Here is a 10,641-nt window from a genome sequence, read left to right as displayed (position 1 = left end):
AAATCTCAAAAGATTCTACTATAGAGACAACTTGTCTACACATTTTAGATAAAACAATAGAGTCTAGGCAATAATGAGGCAACTTCAATGGTTCACCTGAAAAACCACCCATCTTGAGATATGTGAACCTAGGGAATTGAATGTAGAAATGGCCATAGACTTATATAGCTTGCATTGCTTCCTCAAATAGTCTAGTATTTTCATGAGCTTGAGGCTCAAAAACTAACCTTCCCAAAAAGACATCATTCACTCTTCTGAACTCTTTACACAAAGTAGCTTCTTGAAGATCACCATAATATTGATAAATGGGCATTTCATCTGTCCATGGCGAATGTGGAAGGCTTTCCCATGCTTTAGATGTTGCCAAGCCATAAATAAAAAAGGAGGATAGGAAAAATGGACCAAAATTGTTGATGGCCACTAAACCCTTGTGTAAATTCTCAGCAATTAGGTCAGCCCAGTCAATGAACTTATCTCCTTCAACAATCTTTTGGATGAAGAAGTACATCCATGTCTCCCAATGAAATGCATGCTCATTTCCTTTGACTTTGTTCGAAAAAAGCACAATGTCTGCAATTTCCTTGATGAAATGTTCAATGGTTAATGGTTTGGGCAGCCTTGAACTGCCTTCTACTGGTTTTAGGAGCCAAGACTGGGCTGCTTTATTGTCATAATTGTTTTTCCTTTTAGCATACAGGCATTCTGCCTCCTCAAATGTCCATGGTTCATAGGGCTCTTTGTGGGGGATCCTAAGGGCTGAGCAAACACTGGTCCTGTTGATTTTGACTATCACTTCCCCTGAGATTTTCTTTACACACCTTGTGCTAGGACCATAGTGGTTTGCGCATTCAATGACTAGCTTTGGGCATGTAATCACTGCAGGAAATGTGGCGGCTTCAAGCAATCCACTATTAACTAGTTTCTGATAAATAGGACCTAATTGGGCATTTTTGGCTCTTTCAATGACATCAGTCAAACTTTTTTTAACCCAAAATATGTCACGAATTTCAGGTCAAGAGCTAAGGAGACATGGTTTTTCAAATTTGGGCATTTTGGGGTGAAACAATGTCATGGCTTGCTATGGGGTGACAGGGTCTAAAAGACGCAAACAAAAACTTTTTAAAACAAAAGCAAGCATAAGAAAAATTATAGAGGATAATGGTGGTGCACTTACAGTTTGGCAAAGCTTATCTTGCGACATGTTCTCCTTACTAGATGATGTAGAGATTTCTTTTTGCAAATGGCAGAATGAGCAATGAAAATGGCTAAGTGATGAATTTAAGGGATAACTTAGAAATAAAATCTTAGTACTGATATGGAAAGTAAATATAATAATTACTATTCGTGTGTCACGCATCAGAAAAGACCCTCTAAGTGATTTGTTATTAATGCTCATCAAATCCACACGCCTATTAATGTTCCATGTCATCATAAAATGACAAATTTACCTTTTCTCCAAATCTTGTTGCATCCAGACACATGCCTCCTTGATATCCTTATTTATTATTTCACATGCCTCAAAAAATGTCATCATTGGAACCCATTTAGCCTTTTTTATTTCAACTATTGAATGCCTGCATGAAAGCATAACATTAGTATACAAAAATGATATCAAAGTTGAAGTTGAAGTTTGAGATGATCAGGCTTCGACTTTGACTTCAACTTCATCAAGACTGACTTGGGGTAGTGAATGTGGACTTTTGATACACGAAAGACGATAGGAAAAGCAAACTTGAACTTGAAGTTAATTGAAATTTCAAGTTCAACTTCACGATCGAGAAATGACTCACACATGAAACTTCTTAGGACACAAGAAAAATATGAATGTGGTAACAATTGGTTCTAGTTGGGGAATGAGACTGGAAGGATCATAGATGAACTCGGGATCTTTGGCTTTGCAAACCAACTTGAAAAGGACAAAAATAAAAAGACAAAACAAAGGAAACAACTAAACCCAAAAATAGGATGGTATCTACAATGAGACGAAGACCAAGCTTAGAATTGATAGAGTTTGAGATCCTACCCATTATAGGATAGGAGAAGATCATCTCCGTTAAGATACTACAACTTGAATGCATTAGGGCCCCAATTCTTCAGATATTACAAATGGGCCTTTCCATAAGCTCTCGAACTTGGTGTGAGCTCCTTTAGGTTCCTTTCTCTTGTCGCACAGTAGTACCTGATCCCCTTTCATGAATTTTTGTGGCCTTGCTTTTTGATCAAAAATTCTTTTCACCCTGGCTTGATGGTTGATGATGTGATCTACCAACTCCCTTCTTTCTTCTTCTATTTTCTAGAGGTACAATATTCTCTTCTCAATGGGAGAATGAAACATTCCATCTCCAATTGCCTTTTGTAAATTTAAAGTGGCTAGTTCTAAGGGTAAGGACAATTGTGCTTCCACTCCATACACCAGCTCAAAAGGGGTCATGCCAATGGCTCTTTTTGTGGAAGTTCTATTAGCCCATACTACTTCATATAATTTCTTATGCCAATCCTTTCCCTTTTCATCTACCAACTTTTTCATGATATTGATCAATTTTTTATTCATGGACTCTACTTGTCCATTGCCTTGCGAAAAATAGTCTAAGGCACGAGACAACTAGATACTATGATCATAGTAATATAATTGGATTTCCCGAGAAGAAAAATTTTGTGCATTGTTGGTCACTATTTTTTTGGTGTACCAAAATGGGTCAAAATGTTTTCTTTCAAGAATTTACACACTACTTGTGATGTTGTGGCTTTTACAGGAATAACTTTAACCCATTTAGTAAAGTAATCTATAGCAATTAGGATATGTGTGTGACCTGCACTTGAGTTTGGATTGATAGGCCCTATAAAATGCAATCCCCACTGTTGAAAAGGTTCTTCTATAATCACGGGTTTTAAAGGAAGAGCAGCTAATTGTGGTTTTCCAATAAACAATTTACATTTCTCACAATTTCTCATCCAATTATATATAGCTCTGAACATACCTAGCCAATAGTATCTGCTTCTTAGAATTTTGAAGGCTATCACTGTTGATGAAAAATGTCCTCCACAGGCTCCATCATGGAAGGTTTTCAGTAGTTTCTCCTATTGGTCAGCATCAACAAACCTTAAAATCATACCATCTAAGCCCTTCTTGTATAAGATATCATCAATAATCACAAATTTGGCTGCTCTGAGTTGAAGACTCCTTTGACCTTTTCGCTTTACATGGTATGGGCATCTTCCATACGTCAAGAAATAAGCTATGTTAGAAAACCACTCATCTTTCAAGCCAACAAACAAGCAATTGGGATATGTTTCTTCTTTTTCTCCTTCTACCATGAGTTTTCATAGTCCTTACCCTCAAACTAACTTGGTTGGTCAAATATCCAAGTCAAACTCTTGTACTTTTGCTACCCAAGTTGCTCGATTATTCACTGCTACATATTGTTGTGTGAGGATACTCATGACTATAGTGGATGGTACATAAACTAATGAATGTGAATGTAAAATATAGTACCAAAAATATTTCATTGCTTTCACACTAGAAAAAGCTTATTTTTTAGCCAGGGAGTAATTCAGCTCATGTTTCTTCAATGGAACACTCATAAAAGAGATAGGCATCTCTTCTCCTTTATCATTCTTTTGAAGTAGTATTCTGGACATGGTATGATCTGATGTGTAGTAGTACATTATGAAATCCTTTTTGAAATTAGGATGAGAATGTGTTGGAGCTTTAACAATAGCCTCTTTCACCTCTTTGAATGCCTTAGATGTTGGTTCATCCCATTTGAAATTTTGTTTCTCACTTAGCAACTTGGCTATTGGTTTGATAGTCTCTGCAAAATTAGGTACAAATTTCCTAAGGAAATTGTTCTACTCAAAGAAGGATTTGACACCTTTACGCTTAATAGGAAGGCATAGCTATTGAATAATGTTTACTCTCTCTAGATCAATTTTGATCCCCTCTTTTAAAACCATATGCCCGAGCGACTTTCCCTTAGTTACAACAAGAATTTATTTCTTAGGGTTCAACAAAATTCTGTGTTCTCTACATTTTTCAAGAACTTTTCTCAAATCTTTCAAATTTTTCTTCCATCTTCTGGAAAATACAGTCATGTCATCAAGATATATAGTAATACATTTATCTAGCAAATGACCAAAGGTTGAATTCACGGCTCGCTGAAATGTGGCACCAATGTTTATTAAGCCAGAAGGCATCCTTTTATTGGCAAAAGTGCCCCAAGGTGTTGTGAATGTTGTTTTGTGTTGATCTTCTTCGGCAAATTGTATTTGATTATAACCTGAGAAGCCATCTAAAAAAGACATCATATCTGAGCTAGCAACTGTCTAAAGAATTTGATCCATTATAGGTAAGGCAAAGTTATCTTTCAAGCTTTTCTTGATTAAGGTTTCTAAATTCAACACAGATCCTTATGTCTCCATTCTTCTTTCTGATAGGCACTATATTTGTCACCCAGGTGGAATGATGAATTGTAAAGACGATGCGAGCTTTAAGAATTTTATCTATTTCTTTGAATATTGCATCATATTTGGATTATATGTTCTCAACTTTTGCTTAAAAGGAGAAGTACCTAGTTTTAGAGTGATATGGTGTTTGAATTGTCCACCGTAGAAAGTCCTTAGATATTCATAAGACCAAGAAAAGACATCAATGTACTTTGTAAGTAGTTTGATAAATCTTGCTTTATCATCTTCTCTACAATAGGTTCCCAAGTTGATAATTTTGGGATCATGTTTATCTCCCAAATTGACCTTTTCATAATCACCATTAGTATCATCTTTAGGCAATAAATCCTGGGCCAAGAAAGCATCTCGCCTATCAGAGAGTCTTTCAAGCTCAACTAGGCCTTTAGGTATTACATTTCCTTTCAACTATAATACATCACTAGATTTTTCATTAGTGAGACTAGGACAAAAATCTCTACATTCAGAATCTGAACCTTCAAAATAATTAGTAGAAAACTTCTCAATATTTTTCAAAAAAAGCATTAATGTGAGCATCATCCTTGAATACTTGCCATGAATTGTTATTGTTTGGGATGCTTGGCCTATGAATGATCTCAACTAAATATTTGTTATTTATGAAGTTAGGATGAGGAATCAACAAAGAGGTTGATACTGCTAGAGATTCTACTTTGTCATTTAGTTATCTAGGAATTGCTTCAATTGAAAAGGCTTCAAAACCTTCAATCTCATCATGTACACAATTCCTATAGTGTCTCATTTTTTGATTCTTTACGGAGAACATGTTTTTAACTTGCTTAACTATTAATTCAGCATCTTCCCTTGCCTTTAGCAACTTAGTTTTTCTCCTCTTGGCTTCTTCTATACCTAGGAGCAAAGCTTCATATTCTGCTGTATTATTGGTATTTTCAAAAGGAAGCTTGTAAGAAGAAGGGAGATTCTAACCATTAGGGGATATCAGCACAACACCAGCTCCAAACCCATTTGAGTAGCAACTCCCATCGAACTCTAAAGTCCATAATGAGTCTTCAGCTTTTGATTTTTCACCTATTTTTTTTACTTTTGGACAAAATCAAATAGTTAGCAAAATCAATCTCTTGATAAAGGATTTGAGATTTGGGATCATCAGATGGAAAGACTGTGTATTTAGATTTGGTCTCTAGTAGTAAAGTTACTTTTTCTTTCCCTACAGGTATAATAGCTTGGGACCAATCCATTTTAACTTCTTCTCCCAGGTCTTGACAGAAGGTTCAACTAAGAAGCATGCCATAACTAGTAGGAATGTTTGCCACTAGGATAGTTAGCTTAATTCTCTTATGAGGATAGGCTACTAAAGAAAATTGTGTATCTTTAATCTGACCTATTAAATGCACCTACTTGGAATCCATGGAATAATACTTACCAAAAGTTTTGGTTAAAGGAAGATCAAGAGCATTTGCTACTGCAGCTAGCATTATGTTGTCAGAAGCACCTGAATCTATGATGCAGTTGTTTAGCTTAAAACCATGAAGGAAGAGGGATACATAAAATGGTTCAAGTTTATGAAAAGAGGGAAATTTAGGGCTAACTTTGTCTGGTTGGACTATCTCTTCCTGGTTATTAGATGCTTCGGTTTCAAGTTTCTTTGCTTGAGGAGTTTCACTTGTTTGCTTGATAGACATCTCATTACTCCTTGAGACTTTGACTTCATTAATTTTCTTATTTGCTACATCAAGGGAAGACTGATGAACATATTCAATTAGTTTATTTAGCTCTCCAGGGTTCATTCTTAAATACTCAACAGGAGAAATTTGTATTTTGGATGCTTAATAGAACTCAACAATGTCAAATGAAGAATCAAGATCATACCTCTTCAATATTTGAGGGGTTTTTGTTTGTATGGGTGATGACTTATTTTCACTTTCCCCTTTTGTCTTTAATTCCTTTACCTTAGTAGAGGTTGTGTTATTTTTAGAATCATCAGCTTTAGCAGCCCTCTATCTATGGGTTAAAATTGAACATGCAGCTTCTTCTAAAGTTAGGAGGATGTCACTACTTTTGTCAGAATCAGATTCATATTCAAGGTAATAGCTTACAAAATCTCTAGGTTCATCAGAAGGTTCTTCCTCTATTTTTACATTAGTTGAGGCCACTTTCTCTGCTTCAAGTTGTTGATATCTTATATTCTCAGGACAAGAACTTCCTCCATGAGCATTTGTAAGATGAAAAACACACATATTATTTTTATTAGGTGGAGCTTCAATTTGAAATCTTTGTTGATTTGGGGGTAAAGTAACTTGTTTTCCTTGAAAACTGCTTTGACCTGGATACTTCCTTGGAATATCTTGGTAATGAGTATTCATCATAGGCATTTTCTTTTTAATAGTCATCACGTCATTCATGAGCTTCTGAACTAATGGGTCTAATTTTTCAAAGGTAGATGGTTGTGACTTTGAAGTTTGCATTTCTTGTTTCCACTTCCCAGTGGCTAAAAGGTCATCTTCTAATTCAACAAACAGTCTTTGAGCAACATCAACATCTGCTACCCTGTCTCTCCTTAAGTGAAAACTAATATTTGGAGGCATTGCATTAATAAAGAAACTTTTGTGGTTTTCTGCATTAGGTCTCTTGGTAGTAGCAATTTTATGAATTATTTTATTGAATTTTGCTACAAAATCTCTCATGGGCTCATGTACTTCTTTTTTTAACAGGGTCAATTGGAGCAGTAAGGTATGTTCATCATTAGTAGATTTAAACCTATTTTCAAAAATACTTTGCATCTCACCCCAAGTAGTGATGGACCCTTGTGGGAGATGATAAAACCAATCAATAACATCTTCTATCAAGGTTTTCACAAATAGCCTCATAGCTACATCCTTATGGGCAACAACAAGAACTACACATGCAGTATTGAAAGCATTGAGATGTTCATCAATGGATTTCATTCCATCTCCACTAAATTTGGGTAATACTTCTTTGGTGCCTTTAGGGAGAGGATTTAAGTTGGCTCCAAGGGCTAAGGGACCCACTTGTGCACCCCACAAGTTAGCAACCATTTGTGGTGGGATGAAACTCAAAGGTTGAGCATTAAAATGAGAAGGTACTAATGTCCCTAGTAAGATTAGGGCTTGGAGGCTTACGGTTACAGGGGTTGGTTTTTGAGGAGATGTTGGTCTACTTTTTCTTTTAAAAGATTTTTTACATTTTTTAGAGAGATCAGGAGCAAAATTAAGACTCTTTACAAATTCATAAGATTGATCAATGAACCCCTTCCTTTCTTCACTTCGAGTATACTTCTTACTAGCCATTTTATCACAATTGAAACAAACATTCAATACTCAAAATGGTCTTGGAACTAGTCTATCAACCACTGCTTCTTCATTAGCAATAGGTACACCTCTAATGAGTTCGGCCCTTTCTTCTTCTCTCTCAAGTACCTAATTAACTTGTGTAAATTATTCTAGACTATTTTTGGGTTTCCAGGCTTGTGCACTTAGATCTAAAATAATGTCCTCTTGAGTATTATCAAACCCTAAGCGTAGTTGAAGTACCAGGAAAATATCATGATGAGATAAAACCATTTCTAGTTGATCCCTAGCTGAGTCGCCAAAAATTGTTAGTAAACAATTTTTTTCAAATGATTTTATATTCAAAATGGATAAAAATGCATACCAACAAATTTAATTCCTATAGAATGTTAAGGAATTCTTTGCTTAAAAGTTTTCTTTAGTGAAATAGGTGCAACTACCTTTATTAAAAAACAATTATTTTTTCATCCTTTGCCCCAAAGGAAAGATCTTTTTTAAAACACAATCTGCTAAAAATGTTGAATCAGCTTATTCTATTTCATCAATATAAAGTAAATTTGAATGCTAAAGAACCACTTGATCTTAACTATCAATATTATCATCATAATTGAAAGTCAAGCAAACAAGTAGGCAGATCAAATGCAATTCACTTCTCACAGCTCCTCAAATTTTTGAATAGGCAATCTCAGAATGAACAACAAACACAGCAAAAGCTTTTTATATAAATAGTATCTTTAGAAATACAGATTTGAAGAAGTAGACAATAGTAGCTACCTCCAAAAAAGCCTTTAGAAAAATCAAACTGTAGAGTTCTATTTATGTTTGCTAAAAATCTAAAATGCTATCTTTGAAAAACTTAAGATTAAACCTAAAACAAAAGTGGTTATGCTTATCAATCTGTTGGAGATTAACCCTATGCCATACTAAATATTACATCTATATAAGGCATGGGGCTGGACAATTGCCAAAATTACCCTGCCAGGAGTAAAATAGTCTTTTAGTTAACACAACTATGTTAACTAAAAGGCAAGAAAAGTAAGAACAACAGAAAGAACAACTAGGTGACTATTTATAACTATGTATTTCAATCAAGTAGCACCATCCACACCAACCACATTTCTCATCACTTTGCATGCTTCGTAGGCAGTTGAAAATGTTGAAATAATAGATTGATGAGGCAGACCAATGTAGGCAAGCTGCTGCTTCCAGATTTATTTTTCCTTCTTCAATTCCACTATCTTTTCTTCATGCATTTCCAAGTGTTTCAGGTTGATTATCAGCATGGCTTCAATGTGGGCTACATTCAAGAAGTCTTGCTTAGTTGGTGTCTTCTTATCTTGGAGTCCCTGGAATTCCTTCTAAACCTCTTTGATCACTTCCTCAGATTGTTCAATAAAGTCATCTTCTTTACCTGTGAAATGCTTGAAAAACCACTTGAGGTCTCCCTGAATTAGATGGTGTATGACCTTAAATTCTTGAAGGTTTTCTTTGATTTTAGTTACACCTTGTATTAATGCTTCATTCCTCCATTCAATACAATCCTTGATTACATACAAAGCTTTCTCGTCTAAACCTACTACAAGACATTCAGCTTGAAATTTCTTAAGTCCAAACTCTTGGATATCTTCCAGCCATACCACCACCTTTACCCAATTATTTCTTTCTTTCTCATATCCTTCATTGCTCAGCTCTACCTTTTTGGTGATGGCAAATATTTCTTTCGAAGCCTTATCTAGGAGACTTATGTGTTTCATAGTGCCATCTAGGATGTCTTGCACCCAGTCCCTTGCTGTCTTTGCAATTGCTTTACAGTTTTGTAGATTATCAAGGGATTGTTGGTTGTTTGTAGAGGACACATCAAAAATTATTGACATTTCGTTGATGAGGTTTTCTTTAGGATGAAGAATGGCATTGATATACTGTGCCATGCTCTTTATTGTCTCCTTCATCTCTTGTTTATCCTGTCCATCCTTCCACATCTTGTGTGCAATTTTCTTATTAGAGGCTTCAAAGAACCCCATATCCACTTCATAGTTTCCTTTTCTTAAGTCAACCTTTGTTATCTGGTAATCCTAAGGGGCTAGAGATTCCCACGAGCTTCCGTCTAGTGGCATGGCTATTTTTGCCGACTAGTGCCCTAAGTTTTTATCAAATTTGATCCTCGATCATATCCTAGCTTTCTTCACCATAGGTGTTTCCCCCAAATATTTACTAACTAAATCATCAATTGGCATCGAAAGGGTAAGTGGTTCCTTATCAATTGCAGAGGAGAACTTAGCCAACGCAAGATTACTCTCCTGGCTATTAGTATTTACTAGTGACTTCTATGGTTCAGGTACACTATCCACCATAGGTGGTTCTTCTGTAGCCTCAAGATCAACTATCATTGAACTCTTGCCTTTGGTTGTTGATGCTTTCTTTGTGTTTGAATGGGTCACCCTTTTAGCTTTAGGGGTTCCTGCTTGAACTTGAAGTTGAAGTGATTGTGGAACTACTTCAGCTTCAACTTTAACCAAACTTGCAATTGGACCACAAACATCTTGGTTAGTGATAGTTTTTTTTATTTTGAGAAGCCTTTTTACTTTTGGTTTTTGAAGGCTTCCCAAACGGATCAGGGGTGACAACAATTTTTTACTTTATCCAATTTTCAATCCTAGCCAGTACATCTTTAGTGTGAGAGAACAAATCATCCTTTTCTCTTCTTCCCCAATCAATCTCTAGAATAGGCATGCATTCAATTTGGTCAATGTAAAATGGGTCAATCACTTCTTCTAAATCTTCCTCTTTCAGCCCACTTGTGTCAAGATCAACATTAAACATATTAATTTGCTTAACTATTAACCTGGACCATAGCCTTTTCCTTACTTCAAACTCATCAGGACAATTTGCATAG

The sequence above is a fragment of the Cupressus sempervirens genome, chromosome 8, assembly GCF_028749045.1.
Source record: "Cupressus sempervirens isolate cs-2001-9-10 chromosome 8, ASM2874904v1, whole genome shotgun sequence".
Classification (NCBI taxonomy): Eukaryota; Viridiplantae; Streptophyta; class Pinopsida; order Cupressales; family Cupressaceae; genus Cupressus; species Cupressus sempervirens.
Note: the sequence above shows the minus strand (reverse complement) of the source record.